At 40.2% G+C, this 18,053-nt stretch overlaps 1 protein-coding gene across 11 annotated transcripts in view; it reads right to left on the bottom strand.

Moving 5' to 3' along the window:
* DTNB (dystrobrevin beta) overlaps window positions 1–18,053 on the bottom strand; it is a 339,918-nt gene that overhangs the window by 290,825 nt on the left and 31,040 nt on the right. Inside the window, exon 2 of one of the 11 annotated variants that reach the window (XM_075595321.1) lies at window positions 13,485–13,590. The exons of the other annotated variants lie outside the window; for them this stretch is intronic. The gene's annotated coding sequence lies outside the window, so the exon portion shown is untranslated. The remainder of the gene's footprint in view (window positions 1–13,484; window positions 13,591–18,053) is intronic. 11 annotated transcript variants of the gene reach the window in all.

The raw sequence follows: 18,053 nt of genomic DNA on the forward strand, positions 1-18,053 counted from the left end.
TCTGGGCAAGCAACCCGCCTATCTGAACAAGCTCCTCTCCCCCTACCACACGCAGCACTTATCTGAGATCAGACTCCAAAAGACTGTTCATGGTCCCAAGGCTCAACAAAGTATCCGGCCGCTCCTCCTCCTCTTACCGTGCACCCCAAAACTGGAACATTCCACCGGAGAGACTCTCACATCCACCACCAGTTTAAGTTCTTTCAAAACTAAGGCTGTCTCACATTTTAATCTGGTCTGTAACTGCTACATACGCCTATAAAATATATTGTCTCTAACTGTTAATGCAAAGTCTTTACATTAGATGAACAGGGTTATACATTATATTTAACCTTATATTATTATCACAACTCTGTGCCCAGGACATACTTGAAAACGAGAGGTAACTCAATGTATTACTTCCTGGTAAAACATTTTATAAATAAGATGTAGTGAGGGTCATTACTTCCACTGGCACGTTATGCTGGGATATTCTGTGTTCGCACTGCCATTGAATCCTACGGAAACTCTGGTGTATTTATGTTATAACCTGATATTCTGTAGGCAAAATAAATCTGGCTACACCTGTATTTTCTAAATGTGTTTATTAAATTACATGCTACTTCATATTGTTTACACAAAGAGAATGTGTAGATGTGTCCTTTACATCAGGGGTGCTCAGCTTCAGTCCACAAGACTCCCCCAACAGGTCTCAGCTTCAGCACAGGTGGCTCAATCAGAGGCTCAATCTAAGACTAGGACTCTGATTGAGCCACCTGTGCTGAAGCAGAGATATCCTGAAAACCTGACCTGTTGGGGGGTCTTAAGGACTGGAGTTGAGCACTCCTGCTTTACATGGCTGCAAATTCAATATCTGAAAGTAACCTCTGTTCATAGAAATGCAACTTTAGTATTTGGGTAAGTATGAAGAAGGAGTTCAGTCACACAGTCTAAAACCTGTGATGTTACTGAAAGCAAACAGCGCCAGACATCCACATAGTTCCACGTGAAAGTAGATTTAAAAAAAAAAAAAAAAATTGACCAATAACAAGGGTAATAAAAAAGTTACTAGATCTTCAGAATGTGAGGAATATTTTGGATGCAATTGCAGATAATGTTGGAAAATCCATAAAGTAAAACTGCTACAGTGTGTGTACCTGTATAAATATCCAGTGTGAGCAACAGGAACCCTCAAGAAGCAGCAGAGGAGGAGCACACAAAAGCTAACAATATAACGCAATATATTCTTAATTAAGTACTCAAAAAGGTAGAATGATTAAGATCTATAGATAAATCAATAATCATAAATATAATTTTTTACAAAATGTATATACAAATATATTACACAGAAATGTAACAGGTGGTACATAACCAAAAAAGAAAACCACCCTAATCGATCAAAAAGACTGCCAGACAATCCATATGCTACTGTGTACACGCATGCATCAATAGGTGAAACAGATATTCTTTAAAAAAAGAACGACGTATTATACCATGAATTATCTCAGTCAGCCTCTAGGGCAGTGTTTTTCAACCAGGGTTCCTAGAAACCCTTGGGTTCCCCAGGCATCCCCCTAAAGGGTTTCCCGCAATTTTCTGGTCATTTGAAAATTGGATCAAATACAGAAGAATTTACAATGCATCTGATCATAGAGTTGCTAGTTGAGATGGTTGGGGGTTCCTCAGAATTTCACCTGGGGTTCCTTAACCAAAAAAAGGTTGAAAACCACTGCTTTATGGTGTCCTGGCTCCCTAGACTGAACTAGTTTCTCCACCGGGTACGAATATATGTAGCCAGGATCAGACCCGTTTCAGCAGCCAACAGAAAGTTGCAATGTCTTTGGGATATGATGTTTTGGCTTTGTATTGGCGGACTCCCTGGACACAGTTGTCATTTGTGTCATAAACCAGCATAAAAAAAAACCCTCAAATATCTTAGTCCCTAGAACACATACTACTGCTACTTTTTCCTACGGAATATCAAAAAACAGGACTACATTGTAGGAGTCTATACTTTTTGCCATGTTCTAAAGATCCAGTCTTTTTCTGGTGCATTAAAAAAGGTAAATGCTGTTATTTACAACGTTTTCACCTTCTTTCCACATTAAAGTCTATGGATGCCTGGATCTGTTTGCCTTCATTGATATCACTTGTTTACAGTCCACCCGAAAACAAATGTGTCCAATACACTTACTGTAAAGCATCAGGTTATTTTTGGTGTGCTCAAAAAGTCATGTTAAAGTTCACCTCTTATCTACAGTAGCAGTCACACCATTTTCAACTATTATTGATTGGCAGGAACTGCATCTTTGGCTTTTAGGCCTTAATGTGCACAATTGTCAAATTGGGAATCGCATAGCAAACAGAATATAGAAAACATACTGATCATAACATGCAGAAAATAAGGTAGATGCAACGCGCCACGAGGATGATTTTCTACACTATAAATGTCTACTCTCCTGTTGATCCTCCCTCAGCAGCAGACGTATAGCACCCCATGGCGATCGGTTGATCCGGCGGAAAAGACCTTTAAACCATTGCACATGTCCTATTCACTTGTGGGGAGTAGGATTCCAATTTTCATCAAGGCGGAGCAAGCTCAAAGATCATTTGGTCTAGTGCAGAGGCACTTGCATATTTTAATGTAATGCATTGTATTTTACTGTTTATTTTTAATATTGTATAATAAATTGCTCTTTTCATTTATAATTCTATTTTTCCCTGGGTAGTGCACTATTGCAGGCTTTCTGCATGTTTTGTCTTTTTCTTTTCTCTTGAGGTAATCGGTTAAAAGAAGAATCTTGTTCCCTATCCACTCCACATCCTTGCCTCAGCGCCAGAGGAGGTTGCTTTCTTCCACATTTCCAAGTCTGGTTGAAAGATACCAGAACAATCTCTTCAGGCAGCTCCAGGACTACCAATTGGACATTGTATCTCAGGTCGTTTTCTTATCATTTGTTTGCATGAGCGCTGGTTTTGCACCTATTTTTTCACCCTATTTACAATGGTGGCTGGACATTATATTTACAAAAGAACAGGGTCATTTCACAGTAAAAAAAAGGCTGGGGATTAGAAACTGAAAACTATGCGCCTGGTCATGAAAATACCTTTCAACCATAAATCAACTGCTCTTCTCCCTCCCCCCAATGCATCTTAGTCCACATTCCCCAATAGTCTGCTCTACTCCTCCCTTCCCCTATGCCCGCTCTTCTCCCCCCCCCCCCCACCATGACCCTTATCCTGCTCTTCACCCTCCATGCCCCTTAGCCCGCTCTTCTTCCCCCCTCCCCATGCCCCTTAGCCCGCTCTTCTCCCCCCCCCCATGTGCCCCATAGCCCGCTCTTCTCCCCCCATAAGCCCCTTAGCCCGCTCTTCTCCCCCCCCATATGCCCCATAGCCCGCTCTTCTCCCCCCCATAAGCCCCTTAGCCCGCTCTTCTTCCCCCACATATGCCCCTTAGCCCGCTCTTCTCCCCCCCCCATAAGCCCCTTAGCCCGCTCTTCTCCCCCCCATATGCCCCTTAGCCCGCTCTTCTTCTCCCCAACACTTACCAATTTCTTAAAGGGAACCCAAATTACAGGAGAAGATATTGTTTATTACTCTTAAAATAAAATGCATTCCTACTAAAATAGCTTTTTGTCAAGCTGCATAAAATCAGCAAATCAATGAGGTAGCAGAAGTTTATACTGAAGAATATGCAGAGTTGCATAGGTATTTTTGCAGTACTCTTAGTATTATTTTCCCCCAGATTTCTTATGCTTAAGCAGTATAAAATTACATAATGTTTTGGTACTTTAGACAAAACAAAGTTCAACATGGTTTCTCAATGGTACTTATATACTGTACTGAACTGTGACCATTATGGAAATAAAACCAGATTGTTTTAAGTTTCAGTATCACAGTATCGCAAAACAATGGCCAACAGGATCAACTTTGGGGTTTGAGAAAAGTATGCAATTAAAACTACAGGTAATACATATGAGAGAAAACATATGTAGTGGCTACGTCTCAGGGTTAAACTGTAGGTCGAGGCACCATCACATGGAAACCCCAGTGACTTCAATGCATTATCGCAGTGTCATTTATCCATTTATAAAATGTTTTACCAGGAAGTGATACTTTGAGAGTTATCTCTCGTTTTCAAGTATGTCCTGGGCACAGAATTATGACGCCAGATAAATGTATTTATTTATTTTATTTATTTATCAAAGATTTTACCAGGAAGTCATACATTGAGAATTACCTCTCGTTTTCAAGTATGTCCTGGGCACAGAATTATGACGCCAGATAAATTTATTTATTTTATTTATTTATCAAAGATTTTACCAGGAAGTCATACATTGAGAATTACCTCTCGTTTTCAAGTATGTCCTGGGCACAGAGTAAAACAAATAATACATGGTTACAAGTACAGTTACATAAATGAACAGGGTATACATTATATATACAAGACATTGCGTGCACAGTTAAAGAAAATATATATTATGAGCGTATGAAACAGTTACAGACCAGGTTAAAATGTGAGACAGCCTTAGATTTGAAAGAACTTAAACTGGTGGTGGATGTGAGAGTCTCTGGTAGGTTGTTCCAGTTTTGGGGTGCACGGAAGGAGAAGGAGGAACGTCCGGATACTTTGTTGAGCCTTGGGACCATGAATAGTCTTTTGGAGTCTGATCTCAGGTGATAAGTGCTGCAAGTGGTAGGGGTGAGGAGCTTGTTCAGGTAGCTGGGTAGCTTGCCCATGAAGAATTTAAAGGCAAGACATGAAAGGTGAACTTTGCGCCTAGACTCTAGTGTTGACCAAACTAGTTCTTTGAGCATTTCGCAGTGATGTGTGTTGTAGTTGCATTGGAGAACAAAACGACAAATTGAATTGTAGAGGGTGTCAAAGTTTGCTAAGGTGGGTTTGAGGAGCCGAGCCATATACTACATGGTTACATTAAGTGAACAGGGTTATGAATAACTCCCTCAATCTCTATCCCTGCATCTTCTCAAATCTCGTTCCTTTCTTTGATTTCCAATATATTTTGGCATATTTGAATAATCCTAATCTATTTCAAAATCAACAACCCACTCATGATACCTTAACTAACAATGCTTTTTAGACAAAAAGGAACCTTCATTCGAATGTAGGATTTTTAGGGTGCAATTGTCACTGCCCGACTGGCTGTTGCTTCTCTGTATTATATTGTTTTAGATCACCCCCACCCCCACTTACTTCGCCATAGCCACGTGACATCACATGACCTTGTGGCGTGTGGAGCCAAGGTAAGTAAAGGTCTACAGAGGCCCTGCAGCTCCCCTGGCACTTAATTTAAGTGCCTTCCGGAAGCGCACGGGGCCTCTGTAAACCGCGTCCCCCCCCCCCCCACCCGCAGGCAGTTTCCGCCGTTTTAGATAAAGCATCGAAGATACACAACACAAAAATTATTGAATAATGTTCAGTAGTCAGGTTTTATGTATGGCCATATGAGCAACATCTAGATCAAGAGACTGCAGAGTTCTGCTGGCAGTCAAAGGAAAACAAAAACTAGGACAGACAGTTACCAAAACCTACAGGTTATCCTTCACATTGTGCACAACAAAACCGGTATTTTAACTCACATCTGAAATATACGCCTCCCATTTCATATTCAAATCACTGGTGCCGCTCTTTGGGCTAGCTCGTGTGAAGCAACACATTCCCATTTCAGGGGAATTAGTAAAAAAAAATTAAAAAAACAAGCCGTGTTACATTTTCTTGTGATGAAACAAAGGGGGGAATATGTACTGCAGGTAAAAAGATTAGCAGTACAAAAGAGAAATAACAATTTGACTTTGGGGCATTTCATGTTTCTTAACGCTTTCTTTTTTTTTTTTTTTATCAGCTTTGCAACTAAACACTAATCTAGGAAACTCAAAAGTTCTACCAAATTAGAATTACCATGCTCATACCCCCCTTACCCTCCTCAGCTATATAAAATGAAGAAGTTTAGAACTCATGGCTACAAGGATTAACTACTGAACTATTGCATCAAACATTTTCCATCCCTCACGTTTCTCTTAAAACAAAGCAGCTAAAGATAGGAAGTCTGGCTTGCCACTCACAGACTTCTGTATTGTTTGTAGAGATTCCTATGTGCACAACAACAACAACAACAACAACAACAACAACATGTTCTTGTATAGCGCTGCTAGTTTTACATTGCGCTTTACAGACACATTTTGCAGGCCCAAGTCCCTGCCCCATGGAGCTTACAATCTATGTTTTTGGTGCCTGAGGCACAGGGAGATAAAGTGACTTGCCCAAGATCACAAGGAGCCGACACCGGGAATTGAACCAGGTTCCCTTGCTTCAAACACAGTGCCAGTCAGTGTCTTTACTCACTGAGCCGCTTCTTCTCCCAGGAGCATACTGCAATTGCGAAGCAATTTGCGTTTCATAGGGAGAAAAGCGCTATGAAATAAAGTTATTATTGTTTCATTGCCAAACAAAGGAGTACCGAAGATGAAGGAAGACTTAGAAATAAAGTTAAAATACATCTGCATGGTAATTGCAGCGAAGGTATGTGAACTCAATGGGATACTTTTTCTGCATACAGTAAAACGTACAGTTAAGCAGCAAACTTCAGCTTCACATGGATAGATGCTTAATTGAATCTTTTTATTCAACACCAACGTTACGACTAGAGCAGCAAGTTAAAGGACATTTTTCATGGTTTATCTTTTATGCGTTTTTCCAATAAAACGTTAAGAACATTAAGTATTTTCTCATATTAACCTGATGAATACAGGTTAGCTCTTAAAAGTTCGCCAAAGTAAAATTGCTAATGCATAATTTGTTTTTGTTTTTTAAACAGACATTGGAACTAATATATATATATATATATATATATATATATATATATATATATATATATATATATATATATATATATATATATATATATATATATATATATATATATATATATATGTATATATATGTATATAGTTATACGTTACCGTTCCAAGGATTGGTAAACAAGAGACAGCACTCAATGTTGAAGATCAAAGTGTATTAGTGAAAGCAAAAATACATCCAGAAACCCAACGTTTCGGTCCTACAGAATGGGACCCCCTGAGGAAGGTCCCATTCTGTAGGACCGAAACGTTGGGTTTCTGGATGTATTTTTGCTTTCACTAATACACTTTGATCTTCAACATTGAGTGCTGTCTCTTGTTTACCAATCCTTGGAACGGTAACGTATAACTACATTCTCTATATGGGACGTGCACCTGTGGCTTAACAGCACCTATTGGAGTGCCAACTGCCTTATCTGACTATATATGTATATATATATATGTATATCTGTATATATATATATATATATATATATATATATATATATATATATATATATATATATATATATATGTATATATATATATATGTATATATATATATATATGTATATATATATATATATATGTATATATATATGTGTATGTATGTATGTATATATATATATATATATATATATATATATATATATATTATATATATATAATTACACTGGTCTATTACAAGTGCAATATTATCTTACTCATTCTAAATTAAACAGACCTGGTGGCTGACTTTTCCGGTTTCTTTAATTACATTTCCTGAAAGAATCTTTAATTCTAATATAATCCTAGTATTTCATTTGAATACGGAAATGTTGGAAATCTGCCACAATAGAGCAGTGTTATTGTGGATGACAAGAAAAGAAAGCAACAGCAGGATAATGCATTGTTAAATGGTTCCTAATAGAACCATTCCGAAATAAAGTGTCTTCTTACTTTAAGTTTAATTGGACAATGTGAAGCTTATTTCAATTTTCTTAATTTATTCCACTACCCTGAGCCATCTGACACTCAAATACTGGTAATGTTAATTTGGCTCGCTTAAGTCTGAAGAAGCAGCAGTAAAACATTTAAATGTCCCCTACTGCAAATGTTAAGTCACAATCTGGTAGAAAAGTATGATAGTTACATTCACTTATTTTGAGCAGCTGGCTTTCTTTTATTTATTCTCCCTGAAGATTGGTGTATAACATGTGTCCTGCTACAACTACAGTACCCTCACACAGTTATATATATATGCTATGGTGACTACCCAAATAAATCAGAGGTTGACACCAGACTCATTTTCAAATCAAATAAGGTAAAGCGTCCTGTCAGACTGCCCGAATTGCGGTTGTTCCGATAGTCGTCTCCTCTATGGACATGTAGATGTTCTATGGAAGCTCTCCAGTCCATGACAACTGTGCTGTGTGTGTTACACGCTGTTCTAACACACTTTATCGCCTGTTATCACAGCACAGCAAAAGGAGTAGCACACCTTTGCCATGGAGCAGACAGCTTCTGTAGGATGTCTGCAAGTCCAGAGGGGATCTTACTGACGGAGGTAAGCAGATGCCTGTCGGAACAATCGAGAGTTAGGCACAGACGGTGTCTGAGGGCTCATGCAATGTTTTATTTGGCAAGTGCAATACTTTAGTCAAACTTCGTCAAAGATGATGGTAAATGGTAATTTGCTCCGGAAAAAGGCCTGGCGAGGCCGAAACGTCGAACCACTGGCAATAAATTAAGTTTATATAAATCTGTAGTGCCTTGCTTCTTCCATTTATCTATAACTTTGGAATACCACACAGATCCCTGGACCAGGAGCACCGGTAGTTGTATCATTTTTGTTTATATTATTAGTGTGAAGCATTTTCCATTTATATTTCTATATCTTTATTTATATAGCGCCGTTAATGTACATAGCGCTTCACAGTATAATACACGTGATAAATAACAAATACAAACAACAGCTCACGGGAATAAGTGCTTCAGACATAAAAGTAACATTTAGGAAGAGAGTCCCTGCTCCAAAGCGCTTACACTCTAATTGGTAGGTAGGAAGAACGTACAGAGTCAGTAGGAGGGAATTCTGGTAAGTGCGTCTGCAGGGGGCGAAGCTTTATGTATGAGGTGTATAGTATTCGCCACGAAGCTACTCATATACTTCGTTATGCAGGTGTGTTTTAAGGTGGGTCTTAAAAATGGATAGAGAGGGCGCTAGTCAGGTATTGAGTGGAAGGACATTCCAGAGGTGTGGGGCAGTCCGGGAGAGGTTTAAGGCGGGAGAGGGCTTTAGATACAAAACGGGGTAGAGAGAAGACATCCTTGAGCGGAACACAAGAGTCGGGATGGTGCATAGCGAGAAATTAGGGCTGAGATGTAAGGAGGGGCAGAAGAGTGTAGAACTTTAAAAATATATGAATGATCATACATAATGAAGCATATGAATAGCTACGTGGCTGATACTTTACACCTCCTACATAAACCTTGGCCACTTTAAGATGCACTTACAAGAACGCCCTCCTACTGTCTGTACGTTCTTCCTACCAACCAATTAGATTGTAAGCTCTTCAGAGCAGGGACTCTTTCTTTAATGTTACTTTTATGTCTGAAGCATTTCTTCCCATTATGTGTTATTTGTATTTGTTATTTATATGATTGTCACATTTTACTGTTGTGAAGCGCTATGTACATTAATTGCGCTATATAAATAAAGACACACACGTTAAGCTGCAATGATAGAGAATGGAGTGTCTTTTTGTTACCTTTTGGTTTGCATGCCAGAGAAGGTCTCAGAACTTGAGGATGTTCCCTTGAAGCCTATCCTGGTAGACAAGATCATGTATGGCAACTCTCACCTCAATGTAAGCATGGTTTTATTGGCCTAAGATATGCCCCGTGGCAATTCAATTGCAACCAACAGAAAAATAGTACTTAAAAATAAAAAATAATTTTTTTAAAAAATTAAAAAAGAGAGGCAGGCAGTAGCCTGGAATTACGATCCGACCTCCTCATGATCAATAGACTCAATAGAGTCTCATTACGCGTCCCCCCTCCCGCTGTCCCTCTGGTCCCCGGGGGTAAGGAGGGAGGCCCACGGAAGTTTGATCTGGGATCAATGAGATGTACGTGGGACATTTGGCTTAAAAACCAAAGGGAAATATGGCCTGTTAGCATCCCCCTCTCAACTTACCCCCATCTTTGAAACCCAAAACTTCCCGCCCGGGTGTTCACAAAGACAATTCGGTCAATTCCAGGACCTGAATATTAGGCTGGTTGCTGATCTGCTGAAGAAGGGGCAGATCCTTTCCTACCAGGAGTTCTGAGATAAACATCAGCTCCAAGATCTCCACTTGTTTAAATTCCTGCAAATCAGGCACTTCCTCCCATCACTCTCCCAAAATTCTAAATTCCCGCACTAACCAAAATTTGAGTCCCTATGTATCATGGGCAGCTACCAGAGATGACTGATCTCCGAGATCTACAGTGTGTTGGAGTTTACATCGGATTCCCCGTCCCAAAGATACATGCAAAAGTGGTCTGAGGACCTAAACCTGACAATAGATGAAGACGATTGGAAGGATGTTTGGGAATCGGCAGCCAAAACATCTATCTGTACAATAACTAAAGAAAATATTTACTAAATTCTATTTCAGTGGTACCTGACACCGACTAGGCTGAGCCAGATCTTCCCCGGCGCACCTGACCTGTGCTGGAGAGGATGTGGTCAAAAAGGGGGACATGGCCCATATTTGGTGGTCATGTCCAGAGATCCAGAGATATTGGTCCATGACTCAGATGACTAATTCAAGAGACCACGGGACTGAAGATGCCCTTGGACCCGCTTACCTTCGTGCTTGGCAAGTCTATCGAAAACGTCCCCACACCATTGTGCAGGCTGATCTATTCTTACAGCCGCCAGATGATCTACCGCTGTGGCATGGAAGCAGACAAAAGCCCCAGCTAGAGGCACGGTGGTCAAAAGGATCCACGCGGTATTGAGTATGGAGAAGCTCACAGCGATGCTCCATAAAAAAACAACCACAGTTCCAAGAGACTTGGGATCCATGGCTTGGATCGCATGCCCCGGGGCCGGCCTAGGTCCTTGTCGTGGGGGCTCCCTCACCCCCCCCCTTTCCCATATGTTAGTCTCACCCCTTCTCCCCCCCCTCCTCATCATCATCTCTATCCCCTCCATAGGATGTAACCCTTGGTGTCAGAGGAAAAAAGGAAAAATGTTTATTGGAAATTATCTGTATCAGTACTAGTCATGTGCTCATGACAACCCTGTATCTTTGTTTATATATTTCCAATAAAAAAAAGATTGAAACAAAAAAAATTAAAAAATTAAAAAGAGAGAAGATGAACCGCTGTGTTGCTGCACCCCCTTGCATTGTGTTATCGTTACTTCATGGATAAGTGAACTTATTTTATCATTACTGTTGAACTTGAGAATGTAAGACCCCCAAAACAGACCCCTACAAGAGAGTCTGAGCAATATGATGACTGTGTAACCCAGCAAGGCATGGGTTAATGTTTGAATGCAGCGTAGTGTTAGTTTGAAGATTTGCATAAGGTCTATGGACAACTGACCTTCCCTGAATATAAATACTTTTGCGACAGATTTCCTTGACCAACCCAAGTCTGCAAATCCAGCCTCCTACACTAAGCCACAGAAAGGAGATAACAGGAAAGTGCTGACAAGAACATACAGCCAGGGCGCGGGAAAAATTGAATATGCATGAGTAATAAAGACAAGAGAATGAAGTAGGGATACTGCTTTTCTTAAAGTATATATACTATTGCGTTAGGAGAGATTATTTATCTATACCAGGGACGATCTTTATCACACAAGAGCAGTGCTGAACGATTAATCCTATTTGCATGCTGAGCTATTGAACAATATCTACTTTAAGAACGCCTTCGTGTCAGACTCACCTTTCTTCAATTACCAACATACACAGACTATTTTTTCTTAGATTGGTGGTCTTTGTGCCAATGAGTGGACTCATCTGACTATTACTAGCCTACGATAATAGCACAAACATTTTATTCTCTTTAATGTTACATTTTAAACTTTTCAGATACTTTATACTGTACTAGCTGAGAGACCCGCGTTGCCCGGGAGTACAATTTCCCGCTCCCCCCTCTCTCTCCACTCCCCCTGTCTGTTTCTCCGCTCCCCCCTCCCTGTTTGTGTTTCCCCCCCCTGCGCAGCTCCGTTCCCCCCCCCACTACAGTGTTCTACACACACACACACGATCCCCCACACACACTGTCATCGTCGTCCCCCCACACACTGTCGTTGACACACACACACACACACACACACACTGTCCCGTCCCCCCACACACACACTGTCCTCCCACCCCCACACACACACACAGGGGGGGTGGTGTGTGTGTGTGTGTTCACGGTGTGCGGTGTGGGTCAGAGGCGCAGGCGGTCACGGTGTGAGGAGAGTGTGCGTGTGTGTCTCTTCTCCCTGCCTGGCTCCTCCCTGCCTGGCCCGCAGGCCAATGAGCTGTCCATCAGACATACACACACAAACATTATTTGAGACTTATATATATATAGATTTTTAATTATACCAATTTGGATTATTGTTGGGTGACTGCATTTGGCATAGAGTTTATTCCCCTTTACATTATACTGCACTGTCTTGGACTTTAGATAGTATTTATATTAGGATTTGTAATATATTCATCTTGAGTATATACCGTATCTGTTTGGTGCACTTTATCCCCTAAGGGTATCACAGAGTGAAACCTTGGTCAATCAGTTTGTTCTGCTTCAGGACGAATTAAAAACAACATCCAACCTGAGAAAAATAGGGAGAACAGCATAAAGTTGATATTTTACAGAGATAAGATAAAGGTAGTCTCTGGTCCTTCAGGAGACTATACTACTAGCATCACAGTCTTCCCTCCCAGTTATAGGACTCAGAGTAGAAATCAGTTGTACAGCAGCCAGGTCAATAAATTCAATGCAATTTTACAGACACAGGTTATGCGCGCCCTGCCCCGCGCGCGAGCCCTGCCCCTGTGCGCCCACGTAGGTCTAGCAGCTTGGGTCACCTTAACAGGCCGGTGGCACCAGAGTGAAACCAGACGGCCAGCATTTGCAGACATGTGATCGCTTTAGTAGCAATAACATGACTGACTTTCCCCCAGCTGACCAGAACAGGAGGAGCAGTAAGTCCGATCATCCAAAGAAAACGAGCATTTCATTAATATTGTAATTAATCCAGTGCACCTAAAGCTGAGAAATGAGCTCTGCAGCTCCACGTGTACAGTACCTGAAACACAAACGGTCTCACAGGCAGTCTGCATACAGTATTTAGGATCAGGGAGTCTTTCTCTGTCACAGTGACCAACCAAGATAGTGTCACGCAGAGCCACATGTAACTCATGACTGTCAGATTTAATACATTAAAATTTACAAATATTTGAATGACTAATCTGATGATTATGGTAAGATTTACTGCATTATCTTGCTCCCTCGTTAAATTATATGACAGGCACAGAGCATGCATAATTATAATGACCTTTGCAACAGAAAGCAAGGTTAACAAAATCAGACCCTATTATAGTCTCTGCTATAAAACAAAAGGACCAGCTTAAAAAATATATATTTAATAAATTCAATGTAGTACTTACTACACCACGGGAGTACATCAAATGCAACAGAATGATGTCCCTTTCTGATTCAGGTGCTATATACAGTAATTCAATTTGTAGCCATCAACTGCAGAGAACAGAACCACTAATAAATGAAGGAAAAACATTACTCGGAACTATAAAGTGGAGTTTCTATCAATATTATCTGTCTCTTAAAATCTGTCTCACTACACAATATTTTAGAGGAGCATATAGAATTAACATTTACTGTTCACTCAAAGTATTAATTGCATCAAGAAATCAAATCATGAAAAAGTCATTAATTTATCCCAACTTTCATTTTCATATAAATAGTTGTTTTTTTTTAATTAAACTTCACCAAAAAAAACATATAGACAATTGAGTTGCTTATACAATAGATCTTGTGGACACAAGATAACGGAGGTTTTGAAAGTGATGTGAACCATAATTTTCTCTATTAAGAATTCTCATGATACATTAAAAAGCAGCACGAACGAATCAATCTACACTTCTGCACCACCAATACAGCTACTAGTCATCTGCATTACCGCCCGCAATACAAAAACCATGTTAAGTATTTTTACAAAAGTTTCCACAACTTATGGAAATCATGACTCAAAAAGATTGCTTTGCTTATGCTTGCCTCCACTTTCTCCTGCTAACAGACTCATAATTAAAAGGGACAGCAAAGATAACCCTCTAAAGAATGTGCAGGTTTGTTATGAGCACACCACAAATCATAGCAAAACAAAATAGTCACAATACATCTCTACCAGAGATATATATTTAGCCTGTTAAATTAGACAAAGTGGCCAGATACACAAGCAGCAGCTTGGTTCTTCTATAGTTAAAACACATTCTGATATTACAACTGCGATTTTATACCTATTTAAAATCAGACTGGGGTTAAATAAGCCAAGAGCTCATGCAAGTGCAGGATATACTGTACAACCAATTAAATTCCACATCCGAAATACAAGCAATTCAGTGCACTAGAGCAGGGATGGCCAACTCCAGCCTTCAAGGGCCACCAACAGGTCAGGTATTAAGGATATCCCGGCTTCAGCATAGGTAGCTCAGTCTTTCTGATTGAGCCCACTATGCTGAAGCAGGGATAGCCTTAAAACATGACCTGTTGGTGGCCCTTGAAGACTGGAGTTGGCCACCCATGCACTAGAGGCTTCAGTGACAAATAGTGGGTTAAAACTTTTCACAGTTATGTTGTTGTCGTGTGCCTGCGACATTGGTTTCAGGTTTTGATGAATTCTGAAGCATGCATTCACTTTAGCGTTTGAATATGATTAAGAGAGGTCTGGCTCACAGTTGATGGTTATACCTAGTGACACCTGAGTCAAGAACCTTTCATCTTCAGCGGCTGAAATGTGACAACACGAAGTAATCAGCAGGTTCTCTGAAAACCTTTCCAAAGATGCAGCCCTAGTTAGCAAATACAACTATAAAGAAATGGAATGACGGGAAAACATATTTTCTACCATTCCAATGGTTGGTATATTGCAGGAGTGGCCAAATCCAGCCCTCAAGGGACCCCAAAAGGTCAGGTTAAGAATATCCCTGCTTCAGCACAGGAGGCTCAATCAGAATGAAAAAAATAATTACATGTGAATTTCGATTGAATATCCTAGCTGTACAAATACCGAATAGCACTGAATTCTTAACTCATTGTGATGTAATAAGACTTATTCTCCTAAGCCGCAGGAAGCACATATTCCATGGGTCCCGTTGAAGGCTGAGCTGCAGATTTTGCATTTACTCAGCGGGAAGATTCACCACGGTCTGCAGCAGTCATTTTATCCCACAAATCTGACAGACGTGGGGAAAGTTACTCTAGTTACATATATATATTTCTTCTGTTGCAGCAGGGTTTTCCAAATTCAGGCCTCAAGAACCAAAAACTTGCCAGGACTTCAACAGTGCTGTAATGGCCACTAAATGAAACATGATTAGGATGAAAAAGAACAATCATACTAATCTTTAAAGCAAGGGGTTTTTTTTGTTTTTTTTTTAACAAAGTCGAAACCTTGTAATCCACCTTCTGGAAGAATTTATAGTCATAGTCCATACATTTTCCAACAGCAAAAATATATAATAATATTTAAATAATTATGTGATAAACTCAGCCCATTTTAAAACTCAATTGTCTGCTTTGTCGCTAAGTGCCCAAGCTTAACCCTTACCCTAAAACCCCGTATCCTAAGCACTAAGACCCCATAAAGTTATTCCCCTACCCCAACTGCTAAAATGACTAAAACTAACCCCAAAACTGGTAAAGTTTAGCCTCGCTTAGAGGCGGCCGGGGTTCCAGTGGCGGATTGGCTGCAGCGGAGGGCCCCTCTGCGGCCCAACGACAGTGGTCATGTGGTTGCAGCAAAACAGCAGCGACCAAACGTCCCATTCTGAAACAAGAGTTACCTCAGCTTTGCTCATCATCTCTGCCAGCACCGAACTCTGCTGTTACCAACATCTATATAGTCAAAGGGTTAAATATACTAAATGAAAACTAAGACATTGAAAGATGTTCACAGTACCCATGGCCCAAGAATATTATTATTTATGAACTAAGAATTAACTATTTCTTTAGATGCCACAATAACTAAATAAGGCACTGCAGGGGCGTGCATACCAAAAAATCCCCCACCTCATAGAAATGGTGTTCAGGTAGGTTTTAAATGCGGGTCAAACTTATTAAATGCAAAAAGGATACATTTGTGTACCAAAAATAAATAACTAGTATATATACACAAATATGGCATACCTTTATGGCTTTCTGAAGTTATCCAATTGAGAGCAGAAAGGCTTGTATGATTTATCTGTTGGTCCAATAAATGGCAGCACAACCAACAAAGTATCGCATTCTTTGATTTCTGAAGTCAATTCAAACCTTCATCATAGCTTAATTTAAGTAATAGTTACAAAACTCACCATCATCGCTTTTTACGATCTAATTTCAATTGCTTACAGCAGCGGTGCGCAAACTGGGGGGTGCGCGAGATTAACTGCAGGGGGCGCTGGGTTTACAGAGCCCCCCCCCCCCCCCCCCGCTTCCCGAAGGCACTTAAATTAAGTGCCGGGGAAGCGGCGACAGCCTCTGTAAACCTAACTTACCGTGGTTCAGCCGGCATCTGGTGAAGCGTCGCCAAGGCAATGCGGCCACAAATTACGTCATGTTGCTATGGCAACGTGCAGTCATGACGCCCAGGTGCCGGTACGCCGGTAAGGAGGGAGGGGGACGCGCAGAAAGCAGGACAGCCGGCAGGGGGCGCAGGGGGAAAAGATTGCGCTCCCCTGGTTTAAAAATGTTTGCTTTTTAATCCATAAAAAAAAACAAATAATGAATTCACTGTTCTGTCCATGTACTTCATGATTACATAGATTGAGACTCATTGTATTACAAACACGGTTACATGTCACAAGTCTGTAAAACAGGAAGTGGGCAGCATTATAAACTATGTTTTCTGCACTGCTATAGTGAAGCTGTGAAAAAGCCCTAATGTACAAACGTAAAAATAATAGTACTATAGTAATAACGGTGTATTTCAGTGAATGTAATAGAGAGATAAATGTATTAGACCAACTTATCAATATAAAGTTATTTTTAAGGAAGAAAAACATCAATGTATCAGCATCATTACTACAGTACATAACTCCTACACCCAGATCCTAACTGTGACTGAAAGGCTGTAAACTTACGGAGCTTCCCTTGATGTCAAGTGAGCGTTCCTATCATGCAGTAAGCTAGTAGAGTTGCAGTCAAATGCAGAGAAGTCAATCACAACTATGCTTCACGAAATAATCACACCCCACAATGACATCCACCACTGCTTCTGAAAGTCCCATCACATAATGCCTAGAGCGGTGAATGGCAAACTTGAGCCCCACAATACCATTAAAAGCTCTATGCAAGGCATCGTGGGGCATGTCTTTGTAAATCAGAGCGGTGAATGGCTTTGCCACCAACGCAGTTCTTCTGTACGGACCATGTGATAGAGGGGCAATTTTAAGGGACTGGTGGAGCAAGCCCTGCATGTTTAAATATATTGTACAGAATGCATCAAAGATATAGTTCATTATGCTCAGATTCCACCATACTACTGTATGCAGTAACTATGTCCCTATTGTGCTTTTATGAAATACAAATGTAGTGCAGTTATCTTTCACATCTAGTCAGTCTTCTTGTCACAGGATAAAAACACAAATTTATGCTAAACAAACAATAATAAAAACATGGCTGTGAAGTAAGACTTTTTCTTCAAGTTTAAGTGTTTGCAAATGATTTTCATAATTACATTTGCAGGTTGAACAGTTGCCTGCTGAGATTTAGCATTTTTGCTCCGTTTCCCTGCACATTCATTGTCATCTATTCATTGACTTGGTCATGACACATTTTCGCATCTAGTACATTCATAGATGAAATTATAGTGTGCACAGCTTTCTAGACCTACATGAAGAACAAATCTATGCGTTTTGGAAAGCTCTGCACACTAATTTTATTTATACAGAATACTCATTTTTGTCCCCTAAAAAAGGTATTACACCCCTCAATGTCTTCTCTGAACCCACTTTGTATCT

This window comes from Ascaphus truei, chromosome 4 (genome assembly GCF_040206685.1).
Source record: "Ascaphus truei isolate aAscTru1 chromosome 4, aAscTru1.hap1, whole genome shotgun sequence".
In the NCBI taxonomy this organism is placed as follows: Eukaryota; Metazoa; Chordata; class Amphibia; order Anura; family Ascaphidae; genus Ascaphus; species Ascaphus truei.